The sequence below is a fragment of the Nicotiana tabacum genome, chromosome 19 (genome assembly GCF_000715075.1).
Source record: "Nicotiana tabacum cultivar K326 chromosome 19, ASM71507v2, whole genome shotgun sequence".
NCBI lineage: Eukaryota > Viridiplantae > Streptophyta > Magnoliopsida > Solanales > Solanaceae > Nicotiana > Nicotiana tabacum.
In genome coordinates this window covers 35,856,474-35,878,915 of record NC_134098.1, presented here as the reverse complement: position 1 = coordinate 35,878,915, position 22,442 = coordinate 35,856,474, and the positions used below count along the sequence as shown (strand labels likewise).

Genomic DNA, 22,442 nt, shown 5'->3' with positions numbered 1-22,442 from the left:
CCTTAGATTTTTCAAGAAAGAGGTATACCTAATTTAGAATTTTTAGGCTTATTTATATATCTATTAGTTTCGGAGTTTTGCACACATATGTTGGATTAATTGTATTTTGTTATATAATAGGTTAAGTGGGGGAGAATTTAATAGCTCATTATTTCAAGAATAAACTTTTAAGTTAATACTTTAATTATAATTCCTTATTTATTATATAGATAATAGTAAATATTTATTTGACACACACACACACATATATTATATTTAGAACTAATATTTATGTGTTGAGGGATAGGAAGAATATTATTTGAAATAAATATTTGAATAGGCTTAATTTATAGTAGAACATATTAGTTGAATAATAAAGTGATTCTATTATATTATAATATTGAGTGCATAATGGATTAGGCCCACAACTTCTTTCGCTGGCCACATTTAAAGACCTAGAGGTAAGAGTCTAGTTGGCCTCTTAGGGAACTTGTAGAAAAACTTGCACAAACAGAGTATTTGGAAGGAACACGCCAGTGAGCTGGAAACAATGGATGCTATGTGATTTTTTATTTGTTATCATTGGTTAATGGAATTCTTGGCCAACGGGATTGATAGCTCAATGATCAGCGAACCAAAAGAAGAAACGATGACGGCGAGGACCTTAGTTTCGGCTATTTTATCACAATAAATTATGAGGTATTGAAATATTTCTTTCACTTTATGATTATTATTTTTGTGAACAAGTGATAATGGTTGATATTGATGTACTTCTGAGGCCTTAGAAATAGAACTGTAATTTAATAATGAAAATCCTTACCCTTTAATGATGGACAAAACTTCTCAAGATTGCATTTTTGGAATTTAATTTCAGAACTTTGCACATGAAATTAGTTTCGGAGTTTTGCACACATATGTTGGATTAATTGTATTTTGTTATATAATAGGTTAAGTGGGGGAGAATTTAATAGCTCATTATTTCAAGAATAAACTTTTAAGTTAATACTTTAATTATAATTCCTTATTTATTATATAGATAATAGTAAATATTTATTTGACACACACACACACATATATTATATTTAGAACTAATATTTATGTGTTGAGGGATAGGAAGAATATTATTTGAAATAAATATTTGAATAGGCTTAATTTATAATAGTACATATTAGTTGAATAATAAATTGATTCTATTATATCATAATATTGAGTGCATAATGGATTAGGCCCACAACTTCTTTCGCTAGCCACATTTAAAGACCTAGAGGTAAGAGTCTAGTTGGCCTTTTAGGGAATTTGTAGAAAAACCTGCACAAACAGAGTATTTGGGGTGTAACATCATTCTCCCCTTCGGAACATTCGTCCTCGAATGTTGACTGATACACTTATCGTTATCATAACTTATAACTATTGTGAATACCTTAATACTCTCCTTGCCATCTACGCAACTGTTCTGTGAATAAATCCAAAGGCCGGGGCATTCCCCCCTTTAGGCCTCTTTCTCACACCACGACTCGTGGTCAGAATTCTCCCAATCTCGTAACTGTTGCTACCTTCTATTATGCAGTCTGTACGACTTTGTCCTTGTAAGTGCGCCTATGCGACTCTTCTCTCCTTTTTCCTCCAGTTTTTAGCCATTGCTGGAGTTCTTCGCTCGGTACTTTGTCGAACTTACGAATATTGCTATATCTTATTTCATAGACCCGATTATCTATCCGCATAATTTTACTGCATCTAGGTAGGTCATATTATACTATAACTCTTACTTCGATTTATCGTTACTGAGGTCTGCTACCAAACTCCAGGTTACTCTCATTGCTTATCCTATATGTATAAATCTAAGTCCTTTAATGATTCTTCATTACTGTTCATTTTAAGACTGATAGCCTAATCTCATCTCATACTTTGTAACTTTTATCCATTTATTGTTGATTCACCCTAATGTCGATCCATAAGCTACCACTGATAACGTGACCTCTTATGTAACACTGCCACTAGGACTCACGTCTCATTGGGGAATGTCACGACCCAATTTTCCCTCTGTTGGGTATCGTGATGGCACCTAGTCTTAGGGACTAGGTAAGCCTAACATTAATTGGAGCAACAACATTATTTAAATAACATCTAACAATTTGAAATAGAAATCCCTTAAATTTATAATTTTTAAAATCTGTAGTACAAGTCATAAGCTCTACAGAGTGTTTGCTAAAAAAATTCTAAATACAACTGTCTAGAAATAAGAATAAATAGTGCAAAATGAATATTTGAAGGTGACTCTGAAGCCTACGAACGCAACAACAGTTTCACCTTGAGTCTCCACAGCAACGACCCGCACAGCTACTAATGAATAGATACTTGGATCTGCACAAAAATATGCAGAAGTGTAGAATGAGCATACCACAGCGGTGCCCAGTAAGTATCAAGACTAACCTCGGTGGAGTAGTGATGAAGAATAGTCAAGACATCCATTGGTCTAATAAACTGAACAAGTATAAATATAGGAACAAAAAAAATGATATCTACATAAAGACTAGGCAATATGACTCACAATACAGTAATTGCAACAAGAAAGGAAACAACAAGTGTCAGCGGAATACCATAAAACAATGACACAGAAAAGTGAATGGAACACAACCTAAATCCGGAATCACAAATACAACAAAGACAAGTAATAACTCAGCAACTACAATCGTTTTTACATCAGGTTTTAGTCAACAACTCCACGAGGTACCGAACCTCGGACAAATCACAACTCACGGGTCTCAATACCTGAACCCTAACTCTTGGCATCCTATGCCCTCATAACATCTCATAACCGCACTAACGACTCACATGCCAATAGAGCCATTCTCACATAGAAGGCAAGTAAACAAGGGTGAGCATCTATACCCAACAATATCAAGAAAACCTCTTATCCGATAAGAGTTCTTAACTATGTGTATGCTTGTGCAAGTGTCCTAACATAGTCTATACCAGCAAATAAGCCTAAGGAAAAAGAACAGACAACACGTAGAATATTTTCTCACAACTTTCAAAAGATAAAGCTCACACAGGTAAGTGTACCACTACACAAATATCAACAACAAGAATGCCCCCAGGCCATCACACATCATCACTATTCAATCTCTGACATAGCCCACCTTGTCTCGCCACATATGCAATAGTAACATAAATGCCCGCCTTGTCTCGCCACACATGCATAATAATGTTCCCACCTTGTCTCGCCACATGCGCAACCCATCAATATATATATATATATCCCGCCTTGTCATATATATATATATATATATATATATCCCACCTTGTCATGCCGCATGTGCAAATATCAATAGTAACAATAGCACGACAGAAACCTTGTGCAACCCCATAACAACAACCGCACGGTAGAAACCTCGTGCATCACAATAACCACAACCGCATGACAGAAACCTCGTGCATCACAACAATAAGTACAACAGCAACAGTGACAATAATACAAGGGTACGGCAAATAAGTCAACCTAAAAATTCCATAACTCAAAGAAACAGAGGATCTAATTTACAAGGAGTAGCCACAATAAGGAATGCTAGTCATAATAAGAATAACTCAACAAGAAAGGAAATACTATGTAGCAAAGGGTCCACAATATACAGTTCGACAACGAGGGAGCTAACACAAGGTGAATAATTCCAAATAAGGACAAGTCAACTAAAATATAGGATATCTAACTTCTTTTAAGGTTGGGCAATTAAGAAAGAAGTAGAACAACTTCAATTAAGGATGAACAATTACAGAAGAGATAATTATAATTCCAAATAAAGATAAGAAGATATGAAAAGATAGCATGTCAATAGAAGAGGTAAAATCTCCAGCTAAGTCAAATGAGAGTAAATCCTGAAACAATTAATTCTAATTAAAGCATGTAGAGGTGAAACTAGCAAATAAGAACTTAATCATATCAAGAACAACTTCATACTCGGTGAATGTAAGGACCTAAGAATCCTAAAAGGCCAACTTTTCACAAATAAGTCCAAACACGCACTTGCCACCTCGCGTACATGGACTACAATCAACATAGAAGACGCAAATCCAAAGGGGAAAATCCCCTCCCCCCCCCCAAGGTTAGGCAAGATACCTACCTCGAACCAAGCTCAACCAGTCCGTAAAATATCGTTTCCTCGATTATCCGACTCCGAATGGCCCAAATCTAGCCAAACACTTAAGGACTCATCTAATTAATGAAATCAATACTTTAACAGAAATTCCGAAATCCGTCCTAAAAAGTCGACCCGGGCCCACGTCTCAGAATCGGGTAAAATTACAAAATACGAACACTGATTCACTCACGAGTCTAACCATACTAAAATCATCAAATTCCGATACCATTTCGTCCCCCAAATCGTGATTTTTTATATTTTCAAATTTTCTTCAAAAACCACCATTTTCCTCAACTCAAAACCCAAATTAAATGATAAAAATAAAGATAGAATCATGGAAATAAATAAATTCTAGGTAAAGAACAGTTACCCAATCGATTTTCTTGAAAAACCCACAAGGAATCGCTTAAAACTGAGCTCTACAAGTCAAAATATGATAAAAATGGCCGAACCCTCGATTTGGAAAAACTTACATTCTGCCCAGGCCTGAATGCATCGCGATCGCGGAAGAGGAGCTGCGATCGCGAAGAGGAAATGGCTACTGCCCGGAATTGATGTTGTGCGATCGCGAAGAAGGAAATTAATGGCCCAGGAACTGGCCTACGCGAATGCGTGAAACGGCATGCGAACGCGTGAAATGGCATGCGAACGCGAAGAAGGAGAAAGCAAACCTTTGCGATAGCAAATGGAATCACGCGAACGTGAAGAACAATAATTCATTCTCCACAATTTGCACTACGCGAACGCGAGGGAACAGATTCGAACGCAAAGAAGGAGAAGGCAGACCTTCGCGATCGCGAATGTGATCATGCGAACACGAAGAACAACGAATTCCTCCTCCAAAATTAATCTTCGCGAACTCGAATGATGGGATCCGAACGCGATTAAGGAAACCAGATGACAGAAAACAGCAGTTCAAAAATAGAAGAAAATGGCCCGTAGCCCATCCAAAACACACCCGAGGCCTTCGAGACCCCGTCTAAACACACAAACATGTTCCATAACCTAACACAGACTCGCTCAAGGTCTTAAATCACATCGAACAACGCTGAAAATATGAATCGCACCATGAATCGAACTTAAGAACTTTCAAAACTTCCAACCTCAAAAACTCGTGTCGAAACCTATCAAACCAACCCGGAATGACATCAAATTTTGCAGCCAAGTCCCAAATAACATAACGGAGCTATTCCAACTCTTGGAATCATATTCCGACCCTAATATCAAAAAGTCCACTTCCGGTCCAAATCTCCACGAATTTAACTTTCGCCATTTCAAGCCTAAATCAGCTATAGACCTCAGATTTACAGTTCAGACATGCTCCTAAGTCCAAAATCACCCAATAGAGGTAACGGAACCGACAAAACTCCATTCCGGAGTCATCTTCACACAATTCAGACTACTGTCAAAATCCTAAGACTTAAGCTTCCATTTTAGGGACTAAGTGTCCCAAATCACTCCGAATTATCCGGTAACTGAATTCAACACGCACGCAAGTCAATACACATAATACGAAGCTACTCAATCTCTTATGCCACCGATCGGGACTAAAATTCTCAAAATGACCGGTCGGGTCGTTGCAGGGAACATCTAAAATGATTAGACTGATCCACCTGGAGCAATACCATGCTTTTATAACCGTATTTCATAGCATCCCAATGTGATTCACCTTACGTGGGTATTTTAATCCTGTACAATTCATGAAATCCCCTATTTGTTTTCAAATCATTACTCAAGCGAAGGCCCAAATGTCATCCTTTATCTATCACAATTACACCCTTATTTTACTACCAGAGCAGCATTCCATCTCTTCTAAATGCTATTAGTCTTAGACTCCTTTGAGTTTATTCAGGCTATACTGAGCTTTCTATAACTTAGAGAAACCATCAGTTCTCTTGTTTTCATGGGCTTAATCCCGAGGACTTATCCATTCTCGTCACCTTCTCACTCGCCCTTTCTTATCCTTACTAATGTCTTCCAAAAACCTTGTCGCTTTACCATACTTTAGCTTGCGACCTACACATATCTATTTATATAATTTGACACCTTCCTTCAACTTGCTTGCACCATAGATTTTCTTATGTTATTCTGGAACATCAAGCGAAACATCACATCGTCTCCAACTCTTCTTTGCTCTCTTGACTAGATCTCTCGGTACCTAGAAACCATAGGCTGGAAGATATGCCACTGATGATGTCGCTATCATTCCTGGATATTGAATCCCTGCGCTTCTAGCCTTCTATCCGAAGTATGAATTATTCACAATCTTCTGCATTTGAGTATCTCGTACGTTATTCACCTTTACCTTAAAATCTCGCATCATATCTTCTATTACTTTCATGACCTCCCTTCCATATAGGTATAATTCACATCTACAACTTGAAGCTCTATTATAATACTTGCACCTCTGATCCACACACAATCCAGTGGGAGCTTCATACTGACTTCTTATGAGGCTGGTACTCTTCTAACTGGATTTATTGTAGAGCTGTTATAGAATATGGTTGTTGTACTATCTCTTTTGTACCTCTGATATTAAGAGTGATCCTGCAATGTTCTCAATCACGAGGTCTATAATTTTCTTGGTCCAATAATCAGACTCCTGATTTACTTAGTTGATGTAACTCTTTAGTTTCCTCTTCCCTTTGATCAACCTTTATGCAGGCTTAAGCTATCTTCCAATCTGTGGCTCATGGACGCTATGGAATATCTGTGATACCATCATTTAACAATTCAATCCTTTATCTATGCCATGGACTCACTTCTTTCTTTCAACTTATACCAGAGTCTTCTATGGCTGTATGATTGCCAATATATATGCTGCATGGATAATATTCTGAAATCTTAAGTGCGTTCATAACGTAACTAACTCTGGATCACTGATCGAATAATTCCTTTCATTCCTTCTCAACTTTCTTTAAATGTAAGCAATTACTTTTCCAGGTCGTTTTGCCACTTGTTGCATGCATACTTAGCTTATCTTAGTTCTCACGCATGCCAAACTTTTCATGCAACTCATATGATCTCGAATATTACTTTTGACTTTTCTTACCGTTCCTTAGCCATGGTAGGTGCCACTTTCTTATGGAGTGTATACAATGTTGTAGTGAGACTGTTTTTACATGACAATTTCATCTTTAGGTCAATGTGCTTAGGTTGAAGCCTTCTTCCTTATTTCCTCAGCTAGTCTTTCGTTGTAGTACTTAGGGAAGACCTTCTGACTCTTGTAAAGCTACGAGCTTATTACATCGTATACTTGACGGAATTTTTTATGTTCTTCCTCGCCTATAATTATCCATGGTTACTTATCTCCACGCCCTTGTGCTTGTAGGGTTGCTCCTGAACTGAAGTTTTGACTGTCTTCCTAGTAAGACTATCTTTTATTTCCGTAATATTTATACGGTACCTTTAACTACCCCAACTCTTATCTGAATATTTCTCAAGGGTCACGAAGTCGTATCTGGGAGACTGAATTCCCATGTTGGGGTTCACTATGTTTATCTTGCACAATTTGTTGATTTATCTGTAACCTCTTGTCTAGCTATAACTAGACTCTTCCTGAATCAACTACTAACTGCTCGTTGGTCCATTCTCATATATGTATTCTGCTTAATCCCTCTTGGTTTATTCCCTCTGTCTTAACTTACGTCCCGCACTGGCTTCTTATTTATCAATAACATCTCGGGTAGGAACCCTTACTTTCTTTTCTTGACATCGTGTTTGCATAATGTTCTGGAATCGTAGCATATCTGTAGGATTTGAATCAGTGCAATCTCATCCCTTTTCTCATTTTTATCGCATTCTTCCTTTACCATTCCATAGTTACTAGAACTGCTTAATTCTGACTTAATACCACATCCCTTCATATTCCCCCCCTTTAGGGGAGTACTAAGATTTAGTGTCACGACGATCTACCTATAGATGTTTTACCTCTTCATCTTTGACATCTTTTCACATCATCGATGACCCTTACTCGCCTTGCGGTAATCCTTCTCTACCAAGGATAACAAAATTCTTTACTCACGGAGGTGACACCTAGTGTAACTGGCACACATAGTCCCTTAAGCTTAACTTTTCTCACATTGCTTGCTTTAGGGAAGCGTCTTCCTGAATGACCTTTAAAGGGTATTCTTCTATCCTCCATTCTATTATCGTCAGAACGCAATCTATGAAATTCTCATGATGCCAACTATTATCAAATCACCCAGTCCCTAATTCATATTTAGTTTACCTTGTTCACCAGCCCATACTGATTTGTATTACTCTGGGGTCTAACTTTTCCTTCTAGTTATCACGCTAGAGTCACGAACTTATTTCTCGAAATGAGGATATGACTTTATGTCCTATACTCTTTTGTTGTCACAAAGCCTGTCACCTCTCATCTTTTCCTTCCCTTGACTATAGACTCTGTAATACTGTCATTTTTTTATCTACCATTATCATCCATGTAGCACACCTTACTCATAATACTTCATTAACTCTATTCTTATTTCTCACTAACATTTATGTCTATCACTTTATTCTGAAAACTTGGACAAGACATTCTTTTGCTTTTAGTTCCCTTGCTCCATCTACTCACTCTTCGGGTTGCGTAACATTCTTTCTCTACTAGGGATGGGAGCCACACGAAAATAATATTTATCCCTTTCAGTCTTCCAGTGCGTATCTTTGTAGTACTCATATCTAGCTGTACTATTCTAGAGTGCACCATCTGGGGTCTCACAAGGAGATCTATTAGCACATTTGCTATATCCTTCGAAAATGTCAACTAACGCAAGCAATCCATCCACCATTTTGGATTACTCTATCCCCAGCCGGATACTGATATTCTGTCCTCCTCTTAAACCAAATCTGCCTGCTCCCATAGGGCATAATTGAGATGGGCGTGGCTAATTGTATATACATCTATTATTATTGAAGGTAATTCAAAATGCTTATATTTTTCTGCCTGAATTGTAAATACCGATAATCTTCATTAATCGGGTACCTCATACCCTTCTCACCTTGCTTCTTTTACTTTTTGAAACTTGTACCTTCTGATTCTCTCGTTGCTTTTTACCATATGGATGGGTAGATATTCATGCCTTAGGGCTCCTTATCGAGAGGCTTACACGTCTTAGTACACACATGTTCTACTGAAGACCTTATATTTGCTCATCATAAGCATCATGAAAAATCGAGTTCCTCTGGCTTACTCTTCCACATCCACATGCAATCTCTTACCAACTGTCTTTCTGGATGTAGGCATCGTTGTATTACGAATAAGATAGAGCTTAGGAAATTGAGTTCTTACAACTGAGCTCTACCACACGATCTAGAGTAAGAAGAAAGAGTGACAGTCCTAAATGCCCTGTAGCCTCTTGCTTATAAGTGTGGTGCATGACACACCCATAAACAAAACTCTACTAGACACAGCTTGTAGACTCCCTAGGACAGAACTGCTCTGATACCACTTTTGTCACGACCCAAACCGATGGGCTGCGACGGGCACTCGGTACCTTACTCATCCGAATACCAACGTAACGTATCTTTCGTATCATACTATCATAGGTAAATGAGCCAGAGAGGCTGTCGTGAGATAAGTAGAATAAACATGAGAGAATACTTGACATAAAATGACCCAACCTGATATAGAAACTTACATGCGTGACATACGGGCCTATAAGGCCAACATGATCATTTAGAAACTCAAAACATAGGCCGACAAGGCTATACAAGTATCTGTATACATGACATCTATCTACAAGTCTCTAAGAGTACATAAATATCATAAAGGTCGGGACAGGGCCCCGCCATACCATTCAATACATGTCCTAATTATACTGACCAAATAAGCAACTTCGGAGAAAATGGAGCGCACTGATACCTTCTGCTGAGCTGATAGCCTACTTGGAGGATTCTCAACCTGTCTATCGGGACCTGCGGGCATGAAACGCGGCATCCCCAGGCAAAAAGGACGTCAGTACAAATAATGTACCGAGTATTTAAGGAATGAAAATCAGTAAACAATAGACATGGGAGAAACATGGAGTAAAAGACTCAACATGTAAGTCTGAATAAATTTATGAATCATTAATATTTATAATGTCATGCATATGCGTATAAATGTCATACCATGCATAGGTATATGCGTACATAATATCATCAAGCCTCTGAGGGCATCCCATCATATCATTTCAGCCACTGTGGGCAAATCATCAACGTATACCAGCTGATCAGGTGGTGGTGCGTATATAACGCCATAACCTTTTCCCATATCCCATATACATATAATATACATATATACGCATATATAACTCCATCTAGTCATGGGTCAATGTATATATATAAATGCATGAAATGCATAAGAAATACGTTAATAATATTGCAATGCATGAAAAGTACGTCAATAAAATTTCTTCGCAATGTCATAATACCATTATGCCTTTGATTAATATCATAAAGTAAATTTTATCCACTTACGTATTTTCTGAGACCCATGAACAGACGATAGAAGAATAAGACATATGGGGAATCAATAACATAGGAACCTCTAGTATTTCTATGAATAGAGTCATTTATGAAAATTGTGCATTTGCTCATTTTGTTTGTATCGTATGGATCATGCCAAAAAGAAAGAAGGGACAGCCTTAACATACCTGAGCTGATTCTCTTGACAAACCCTTTAATACACGTCAGTTGCAATAAAACACGTAACGGCAGATCGAAGTAGGGAAAAATCCGTATGATATTCTTGAGAAAGATTACACCGTACTTCCTTAGAATTGCAAAATCTCACGTTGCTAAGTATTAAGTAGTCTTGTATGAGATTTGATTGTAGCAAATCACGTATGTAATTTGTATGAAATTATATATGATTTTGACAATATACCAGCTCCGACCATTGTCAAATCATGTGTGCAATCTTTCTGAAACATGATGCTTGTGTCTTCTAATCTTAAGGGGATAAGCAAACATTAGCTTGCATGTGTTGAGGGAAGTGAATATCATTATGAAAATCTTGATCAGAAAGCTAAAGAGAATGTGAAATCTTGTTGTATGCTCTAACAATGTGACGCCTTGCTACAGCGTATATGAGTCACTTATTTGGGTTAGTGTGCTTGCCACGTTTGGGGGGGGGGATTAAGCTTATCAAAAAGCTTAATTAATTAGTTAATCTCCCACCAAAAATTATTAATTACCCAATTATCCACATAATTAAGAATTATCTCGATTTAAATACTAGTCACTTTTAACACACTTTATGTACCCTACTATCATGGTTATGTGGATAGTCCATAAATACCGGGTATTATAACTCGGACCGTATTTTATCTTAAAATGTCAAATTTTGACGAAACTCATTTTTTTCGATTCGCTTACCCTCTCACCTTTACGAATTTACTTATTACTTGTTTGAAATAGCATAATACTTATGGTTTGAAATAGCATAATACTTATGGCCTCAAAATAATCTCATTCCCGAGCTTATGTCGATTAATTTACGACGAAACTTTAACGTACGAAAATGCGGGATGTAACATCTCATTTTCGAGTTTTCATCAATTTACTTATGGCGTACTTCCACGTATGAAAATATGGGGTGTAACACTGATGAACCCTTAGGAAATTTTACATTCATGTATTCTTGTCTTGCGGATTTGTTGGTTCCAGTAACTAAACTTCTGTATTCTATTCTCTCACAGATGGTGAGGACACGTGCTACTAGACAGGATGGACAGCCACCAGTACCACCAGCTAGGGCCACAAGAGGCCGAGGTCGCAGTAGGGGCCGTGACAGGGGCAGAGGTGCCATCTCGTACAGCAGCTAGGGCAGCACCTGCAGATCCACCAGTCGCTCCAGCTCAGAAGTAGGTTCCAGATGTAGTTGAGCCAGTGGGGCCAGCTCAGGCACTAGCGGTGCCTATTGTGATTCCAGGCCTTCAAGAGGCTTTGGCCCAAATATTGATGATTTGCACTTGACTTGCTCAGGTGGTATCAGCTCAGGCCAGAGAAGGTACTCATACCCCCGCTGCTCGTACTCTAGAGTAGGCGATGCAGGGACTTCAGACATCGGAGGTACTGCCAGCCCAGCCGGTTGCAGCTTCTCAGCCCCCGATAGTCCCCGTTATGGCTGATGATGAGTAGAGGAGGCTTGAGAGATTTGGGAGGCTTAGACCTCCATCATTTAGCGGTGTTGAGTCAGAGGATGCTCAGGGCTTTCTGGATAGGTGCGAGCAGATGCTTCGGACAACGGGTATTCTGGAGACCAGTGGGGTCTCGTTCACTACTTTTCAATTTTCTAGGTCTGCCTTTAGATGGTGGGAGACTTATGAGAGGCGTAGAACAGTCGGTGCAGCACCACTTACACGATAGGAGTTCTCCGTTCTCTTCTTGGAGAAGTTCATACCGTAGTCTCGCAGGGAGGATCTGCGCAGGCAGTTTGAGCAGCTTCGGCAGGATGGCATATCTTTGACCCAGTACGAGATGAGGTTTTCTAAACTAGCTCGCCATACGGTTTGGCTTGTTCCCAATGATAGGGAGAGGATCATGAGGTTCATTGATGGCCTCACGTATCAGTTGTTATTGCTTATTACTAGAGAGAGGGTATCTGGTGCCACTTTTGACGAGGTGGTTGACATTGCTCAGCAGATAGAGATGGTTCATAACCAGGAGCGGGGTGAGAGGGAAGCCAAGAGGCCTCGAGGTTCGGGCGGTTTTGGTGGTGTACCTTCTGGGGGCAGTCCTACCACAGTAGGGGTCGTCCTTATAGGCCCGCTCAGACGACTCATCCAGCTCATTGTGGCGCATCAGCTAGCCACGGTTCTTATAGTGCTCACTCAGTCCAGTCTTCATGTAACACCCCAGAAATATTTGAAGTATTTCAGTGTAAAGCCCCGTAAATTTCGCAAGTGAATTCAAGTTTTCCTAGTGCCGGAGTAGGCTTACGTGTTTGAGGATGGTATAAGATATTCACGGCGAGCTTGCTCGCTGCGGTTCGGACTTTTTGGGTTGAACAATGCACCGGAAAGTAAAAGAAAATTTTTGGCGGAAAAGCGCGTTTATGCGGTCCATTATGTTACCGCATAATTACTCTGCGGGCCGCATAATGGCCGCAGAAGTGAACAGGAGAAGGGCCAGTATGGGGGCAATTATGCGGTCGGATATGCGACCGCATAACTGTTATGCGGTGCATTATGCGATCGCATAACAGTTATGCGGATAGCATAGTGATCGCATACACGGACAACTTTTTGATCGTTTTGGTTTGTAATTATGCGACCAATATGCGGTCCATATATCCATTATGCGGTCACATATGCGACCGCAGAACCTCTTACGGAGCTCCATTTTTGGGTTTTTAAAACCCGACCCTACTTCGTTAAATACATGCTTTGGGTCATTTTTGAGAAAAATTCTAATGGTTTAGAGAGAAGGAAGAGTGTTTTAGAGAGAGAGGAAAACCCTAGGCTAATTATTTATCAAGTCTTGCTCAAATCTTGGAAGATTAACAAGGAAAACCCACAAGTTCTTCATCTAAGAGATCGGGATTGCTAAGAATTTCGGCTCATTCTAGAGTTAAGGAAGCTCGATTGAGGTATGTTGGCTAAACTTTCTCTCTTGGAATTGAATTCCATAATGTTTTCATAAGTTTCAAAGTGTGGGTTGCGTATTAAAAGGTTATGGCTTTGAGTCGTGTTTCAATGAAAGATAGTATGCCAAATTGTGTGAGAAAATCTCAATATTCTTAAGATTCTTAATTGCTCGTATGTGTACCTAAAGTCTTGATTTGGAAATGCCTTATTGTTGATAATCTATAAAGATGGTTGGAAGTGAAATAAGTTAATTGGGGATATAGAGTGTGGCCAACGTGCCAAGAATTTAAGTTATGATTGTGTCTAGTAGTGCAAATGATTTGAGAAGTTGCGATAAAGATTATAAAATGAGCCTCGACTCAATTGTTTAAAAATGACTTCGAAGATAGAATTACCTAAAAGCTTTTGTACTCAATTCATGCCCATTAGTGGTTGCTTTAACTAATACTTTGCTTTATAAATATATCTAGTGTGATTCGAGTTCTATATACTCATGTGTTGAACTGGTATATTGTCATTGCTAGGGAAGAGCATTGTAAGAATAAATGGTGTATTAATTATTTATGATTTTCATGTGTGTTTCTATTGTTGGATGGTATGCCTCATTTTTTGGGAAGAAACCATTTGTGTGTGAAGTTTCCATTTCAAATGGATTTGAAGTATATGATTTCTGAAATATCATATATGTTGATACTTGATGGTGATCGTTGAAATTGAAAGAGGTGAAAGTGTGGAATATGAAATACGGCCATCGTGCTAGGAATAAAGAATCTTGTGAATGGCCTAATGAGCCAAGGAAATATTGTCGTTGTGAATGACTGGAATACTAATGAGAATTTATACAATGTGAAAGATGTTGAGGTAAGTACAATTGTATTTATGATATTTCTGTTTGCAAATCAAATAAAAAAAATGTTTTTGGGAGCATCATTAGCTAAACCGAGGAAGGGTGGGTCATAAGGCCCACACCTGAAACTACACGTGCCGGTATAGGGGTGGATTGTGATTATTCCCCTTAATTGGGATGAAACTGGAACTTTTATGGATTGGAAAAGTCAACCCGCACGACATATGTGGGAAGGCGGCCTAGCTGATCGGGTGAAGATCAGATGCCATATTGCGCATATAGTGGTACTACTCTTGGTAACAACTTTCTTTCGCATCACATGTCAAACCACATTGTTCGTGGGGAGATGGCCTAGCCGATCGGGCGTGATCGGACTCTGTGCTAACAAAGATGGTGGTATATCGATGCTAATGATCTCCCAACAAAAATTTTATATGAAGTTCGTAATTTGAAAATTATTATGTTTTAACTGGATGTTTGGATATTGTTGATTGTGACTTGCTATTTCTATGTGTTTTCTTTTCTTATACGGGCATTCTATTTTGAAAGAGGATTTTTAGCTATTCATACTAGTGCTATTCGACAGTACTAACGTCCCTTTTGCCGGGGGCGCTGCATCTTTAATGGATGCAGGTGTTTCTTCAGCAGGCGGCATTGATTAGTGATAGCAGTACACTCTTTTAAGCTGATTTGGTGAGCCCCACTTCGTTTCGGGGTCATGTATCTTTTGTTTCTCATGTACTGTGTTTTGAGGTATAGCCGGGGCCTTGTTGCCGGCATTTCCATTTTACTTTTCTATTGTACTTAGAGGCTCCGTAGACAGGTTGTGGGTTATGGTTGATGTTGGGAATTGAATTAGAAATGTTGGTACTTGGAAATTATGTTTTTCATTAATTCTATAAACTCGTAATGTTTTGAAAATTATGAATGAAGCTGTTAATGGGAATGAAAAGGAAGTTGTTAATAAAATCTTTTCAGTGATTGGTTAATGGAGTACATCTCCTCTTTATTCATGGATGAGTTTGGGTAGAAGGAAGCCTAATAAGCTTGCTCGACCGAGTTCTCTCGATTGAGCACCGGTCGCGCTCCCTGAGTTTGGGGCGTGACAAACTTGGTATCAGAGCTTAAAGTTTTAAAGTGTCCTAGGATGTCTCGGAGCCATGTCTAGTAGAGTCCTTCTTATCGGTGTGTTATCGACCACATCTATAATGAGGAGGCTACTTGGACATTTAGGAATTTCACACTTCTTTGATACTCCAGATCGTGCGATAGAGCTCAAGATAGGAAGCTAATTTCCTCGTTATGTCTCATGATTTTATTTCAGATGAGTAATCCACGAGTTCAAAACAACGAGGAGGGAATGACCGCTCCAGTGAATCTGGGAGAGATTACATAAGAGTTCGTTGGGAGAATGCGTCGAGCCATGGAGGGGTTGGAAGAACTTATTGCTAAGGGAAGTGTCCTTATTCCTACCACTGTCACCGCACCACCGGATCGAGTGGTGAGAGAATCTAAGAAACGTAAAAGTGTTGTTGGTGCTAATGAACCAGATTGTGTGATTTGCAAGAAGCGACACTTGGGAACATGTTGGATGATATGTTATGGTTGTGGAAACAGGGGGCACAAGAAGAACAAATGCCCTAGGTTGGGTACACCCATCCAGTTATGTCCGTCATGCGGGAAGGAACATTTGGCATCGTGTTGTGAGTATGCTCAGCAACGCGTTAGAGGTGGTATCTTTGGGCAATTCCAAAGGCCCACACAGCAATCCGGTGCTGGAATTGTTAATCCCGCATTGGAAGCTTGGAGGAAGGATAAGGGGTATGCTTATGATGTATGCAAAAAGGGTAAATATCAGGTCAGTGAGATGAGTCAGTTCAGCGGACCTCATCCCCATTGTGTGAAGTGTAGGAGATGCCATCTATGAGTGTGTCACTATGGTACAAAGGTATGCTACAAGTGTGGTATGACAGGCCACTTTCAAAGAGATTGTTATTTGTCTCGCCAGAGCATGGGCAAGGGTATGGCACAGCCAGCCAGTTCTGTAGCTACTACATCCATAGCGCCTCCCCCAGCTAGAGGCACTATAACGCCTGCAGGGCGTGGAACAACTAGGGGTGGTATTTAGAGCTCGGGAGGGCCCAACAGGTTTTATGCTATGAGGAGACATCAAAAGTTTGAGGTTTCTCCAGATGTGGTTACAGGTATATTGACTGTCCGATCTCATGATGTGTATGCTTTTATTGATCCCGGTTCCACTCTGCCATACGTCACTTCTTATGTTACTATGGAAGTTGGGATAGAACCGAAACAACTTTATGAGTCATTCTCTATATCTACTCTTAGAACGAGACACAGTATTCATGAAGCCTCTTTATCACAATTCCTTATATTTACAACCTCTTGAGAAATTGAGTTCTATAATGGGTTCCTTGAATTGCGTTATAACCCTAGGTTAATACTTCCCAGTGCTTCCCTAAATTCTCAACAAGGGATAATACTTGATGAATTTCGTACAGAATCTTTTGATTCAAATGGATAACATCTGCTCATTTGTGCCTATACATGCATCATAATATTTACCTATGTGGTATCATATCCAATGGAAAGCAGCCTAGTGTTGAGATCCTTTTTGAGTTACTGTTTTCCTCTCCGGTATATGTAACTTCTATGGTTGGAACAATTATTCTACTCCTTTATGAATAGTATTTTTGAATCCTTTTCATTGTCTAGTAACATGAGAGTATATCTTAGCACCTGTCATGTGCGTACATGTCAATTGAAAGGGGCCACTTATACGCATAAAGTTTCTCAGCAACTTGAGATTTATCACAAATTCGTCACAGGGAGGTCTTGTTGTTTACCCATCTCAGTATGACTTTCATGTCCACCTAGATCATGCCTCAGTGAGTAACTCACCGTGTTCCCAGTATTGTGGTTGCCTGTGAATTGGCCTGATGTGGCAACTTGAGAGTTGTTATGGCAAAAACATGTCTAGCTCACGGCAAAGTGTTCATTCTCTCTAGCTAATGCATAATTTTATCCCAACATTAAGATGTTCTAGCTACATGATTCCACTTGTGTGAGATTGAAAGTTAAGCAACCTTATGATGAGCATATTGAATTGAAAGACAAACTCGTCGTATCTCTAGTCCTCTCACATAGGATCTAATATTGGCAAAGGTTAAGCTGTGGGAATGATAATAATCTCACAAGTGTTCAACTTCTTTTCATCCTCATAAGCTTGTGGCATAGATACCTTGTGCTAGTTACTGTTAAGAGTGTAATGCAACTTTGTGTATCTTGAAACCCATATCATATTCAGGGTGCTAGCATATTCTCATTTCGAGTTAAACTGATTTTTCCCTACATACCAAGAGGCGAGTCACATAAGTGTTAGCTCTCTTTAAGGCTTACTATTGCCAAATAAGGCACGAATGGAATGAAACAATTGTTGATGTCCTTTTCATGACTCATTTCTTTTAAATCTCAGAATCATGAACATTTTCCCTACATTATCAATGCCTACTAGGCAACTCTATGACTCGTTTGTTGAACCGATGATGTCACCACAACGAATCACCATGTCAGCGTTATTGGTAGTGACCTTCATGTCTCTTAGGATATAACCTCCTAAAATGCCGTGCTCAGCATGTTGATGGATTCTTGAATAATTCCAGCAAAATCTCGAACCTCGTTGTTCCTGTTTGTAGCAAATCTATCGAGTATTGTAGGATCAAGCATGTCAAACAAGAAGCATCATCCTGTGATCAAATATATGGGATAGGAAATTTTATGGTCATAGTCAAGCTAGCACATCTTAGAGAAATTGTTGGAGGTTGCCAAAGGTTTAGTTTGGGTGTTCGGCGTGGAGATTTAGATTTGAAGAAAGTGAATGGGTTATTCTCAATATTTTTTGCATGAGGATGCTATGTGAATTGTTAATAAAGGTAAAGTATGTGAGTTCACATTAGGCCTTATGAAATTTTGAAAGGAAATAGGCTAAACTATGAGTATGATATTTCCTTGTTATTGTTCTCCATGTACCCGGTGTTTCGTGTGTCTATGTCTAATAAGGTGAAGATAAGGGATAATGGGATTGTGAGGAGAAACTATTTGCTATCCTTGTTAGAAACGTCCGGGAGTTGAGATTGTCTCCGTTAATGTGTTATGGCGAAGTCTGTAAGTTGAGGAGACCACATGGAGGGGAAAAAGTGTTAAGGAAATAAAATGCTCCCACTTGAGTGTATAGTTAAATGATTGTGATTTGAAAGGTACTTCTGTGTGTTATGATTTAAATATGTGCAGCTCATGTCCAAATACCACTCTTGATAGTATAATGCCTGTAATGATGAGATTAGTGATGTTGTTATACATGGTGATGTTTTGTCAAGTTGCGGATGTGTTGTTAGGAATTGTTTTGGTGTTACTCTGGCAGGTGGATAGGCCCAGTTACAAGGGAGACTCTGGCGAAACATTTTTGGAAATTTAGGGAGTTAGCCAAATTTTGAAACTACTGGTGTGTGTCAACCAACAGTTGAACCACGTTGAATGCTAATGGCGGATTTTGACCCTCATTCGAGAACGAATGATACTAAGCGGGGGGAGAATATAACACCCCGAAATATTTTGAAGTATTTCAGTGTAAAGCCCCGTAAATTTTGCAAGTGAATTCAAGGTTTCATGGTGCCGGAGTAGGCTTACGTGTTTAAGGATGGTATAAGATCTTCGCGGCGAGCTTGCTCGCCGCGGTTCGGACTTTTTGGGTTGAGCAATGCACCGGAAAGTAAAGGAAACTTTTTGGGGAAAAGCGCATTTATGCGGTCTATTATGCGATCGCAAGCTCGCCGCGGTTCGGACTTTTTGGGTTGAACAATGCACCGGAAAGTAAAGGAAACTTTTTGGGGAAAAGCGCATTTATGCGGTCTATTATGCGATCGCATAATCAGTCTGCGGGCCGCATAATGGCCGCAGAAGTGAGCAGGAGAAGGGCCAGTCTGGGGGCAATTATACGGTCGGCTATGCGACCACATAACTATTATGCGGTGCATTATGCAATCGCATAACAGTTATGCGGACCGCATAGTGATCGCATACACGGATAACTTTTTGATCGTTTTGGTCTGTAATTATGCGAACGATATGCGGTCCGCATATCCATTATGCCATCGCATATGCGACCGCAGAACCTCTTCCGGAGCTCTATTTTTGGGTTTTTAAAACCCGACCCTACTTCGTGAAATACACGCTTCGGGTCATTTTTGAGCAAAAGTCTGATGGTTTAGGGAGAAGGGAGAGTATTTTAGAGAGAGAGGGGGAAAACCCTAGGCTAATTATTCATCAAGTCTGTCTCAAATCTTGGAAGATTAACAAGAAAAACCTACAAATGCTTCATCTAAGAGATCGTGATTGCTAAGAATTCCGGATCATTCTAGAGTTAAGGAAGCTCGATTAAGGTATGTTGGCTAAACTATCTTGAAATTGAATTCCATAATGTTTCCGTAAGTTTCAAAGTATGGGTTGCGTATTAAAAGGTTATGGCGTTGAGTCGTGTTTCAATGAAAGATAGTATGCCAAATTGTGTGAGAAAATCTCAATATTCTTAAGACTTTTAATTACTCGTATGTGTACCTAAAGTCTTAATTTGGAAATGCCTTATTGTTGATAATCTATAAAGATGGTTGGAAGTGAAATAAGTTAATTGGGGATATAGAGTGTGGCCAACGTGCCAAGAATTTAAGTTATGATTGTGTCTAGTAGTGTAAATGATTTGAGAAGATGCGATAAAGATTATGAAATGAATCTCGACTCAATTGTTTAAAAATGACCTCGAAGATAGAATTACCTACAAGCTTTTGTACTCAATTCATGCCCATTAGTGGTTGCTTTAACTAATACTTTGCTTTATAAATATATCTAGTGTGATTCGAGTTCTATATACTCATGTGTTGAACTGGTATATTGTCATTTCTAGGGAAGAGCATTGTAAGAATAAATGGTGTATTGATTGTTTATGATTTTCATGTGTCTTTCTATTGTTGGATGGTATGCCTCATTCTTTGGGAAGAAACCATTTGTATGTGAAGTTTCCATTTCAAATGGATTTGAAGTATATGATTTCTAAAATATCATATATGTTGATACTTGATGGTGATCGTTGAAATTGAAAGAGGTGAAAGTATGGAATATGAAATACGGCCATCGTGCCAAAAATAAAGAATCTTGTGAATGGCCTAATGAGCCAAGGAAATATTGTCGTTGTGAATGACTGGCAATACTAATGAGAATTTATACAATGTGAAAGATGTTGAGGTAAGTACAATTGTATTTATGATATTTCTGTTTGCAAATCAAATAAAAAAAATATTTTTGAGAGCATCATTAGCAAAACCGAGGAAGGGTGGGTCATAAGGCCCACATCTGAAACTACACGTGCCGGTGTAGGGGTGGATTGTGATTATTTCCCTTAATTGGGATGAAACTGGAACCTTTGTGGATTGGAAAAGTCAACCCGCACGGCATATGTGGGAAGGCGGCCTAGCTGATCGGGTGGAGATCAGACGCCATATTGCGCATATGGTGGTACTACTCTTGGTAACAACTTTCTTTCGCATCACATGTCAAACCACATTGTTCGTGGGGAGATGGCCTAGACGATCTGGCGTGATCGGACTCCGTGCTAACAAAGACGGTGGTATATCGGTGCTAATGATCTACCAACCAAAATTATATATGAAGTTCTTATTTTGAAAATTATTATGTTTTAACTGGACGTTTGGATATTGTTGATTGTGACTTGCTGTTTCTATGTGTTACCTTTTCTTATATGGGAATTCTATTTTGAAAGAGGATTTTTAGCTATTCATACTAGTGCTATTCGACAGTACTAACGTCCCTTTTGTCGGGGGTGCTACATCTTTAATGGATGCGGGTGTTTCTTCAGCAGGCGGCATTGATCAGTGATAGCAGTACACTCTTTTCAGCTGATTTGGTGAGCCCCACTTCGTTTCGGGGTCATATATCTTTTGTTTCTCATGTACTGTGTTTTGAGGTATAGCCGGGGCCTTGTTGCTGGCATTTTCATATTACTCTTCTATTGTACTTAGAGGCTCCATAGACAGGTTGTGGGTTATGGTTGATGTTGGGAATTGAAGTAGAAATGTTGGTACTTGGAAATTATGTTTTTCATTAATTCTATAAACTCGTAATGTTTTGGAAATTATGAATAAAGCTGCTAATGGGAATGAAAAGGAAGTTGTTAATAAAATCTTTTCAGTGATTGATTAATGGAGTACATCTCCTCTTTATTCATGGATGAGTTTGGGTAGAAGGAAGTCTAATAGGCTTGCTCGGTCGGGTTCTCTCAGTTGAGCACCGGTCATGCTCCCTGAGTTTGGGGCGTGACACTTCATTTAGTGTTTTACCAGTGCAGAGTTCTCGCCATACCTCGTCCGCTCAGGTTTCTACTGGTAGTTCCTCGGGTTATCAGGAGCAGCAATTCCATCCTAGGAGAGGTTGTTTCGACTGCCGACACTTTGGTCATATCAAGAGGGATTGCCCTAGGTTGTTGAGTGGGGCTCCACAGCAGAGTTCTCGACTGATGGCACCAGCACCAGCAGTTATACCACCCGCTCAGCCAACTCGGGGTGGGGTTCAGTCATCTAGAGGTCGCGCTAGAGGGGGAGCCAATCAGGTGGCGGTCAAGCCCGATTCTATGCTATTCCTGCCAGACCAGATGATGTTGCCTCTGATGTAGTCATCACAGGTATTGTCTCAGTATGCCACAGGGATGCCTCTGCATTATTTGACCCTGGTTCCACTTACTCGTATGTATCGTCGTATTTTGCTAATTATCTGGATAAGCCCTGTGAGTCCTTAGTTTCATCTGTTCGTATATCTACGCCA

At 39.4% G+C, this 22,442-nt stretch overlaps 1 long non-coding RNA gene across 1 annotated transcript; it reads left to right on the top strand.

Annotated features, from left to right (window-relative positions):
• The first annotated feature begins 461 nt into the window (after window positions 1–461).
• LOC142173916 (uncharacterized) lies at window positions 462–15,506 on the top strand. The gene is made up of 3 exons (XR_012703281.1): window positions 462–678; window positions 11,801–13,692; window positions 15,171–15,506. It is a non-coding gene; the product is annotated as an uncharacterized LOC142173916 (long non-coding RNA).
• The last annotated feature ends 6,936 nt before the right edge of the window (window positions 15,507–22,442 follow it).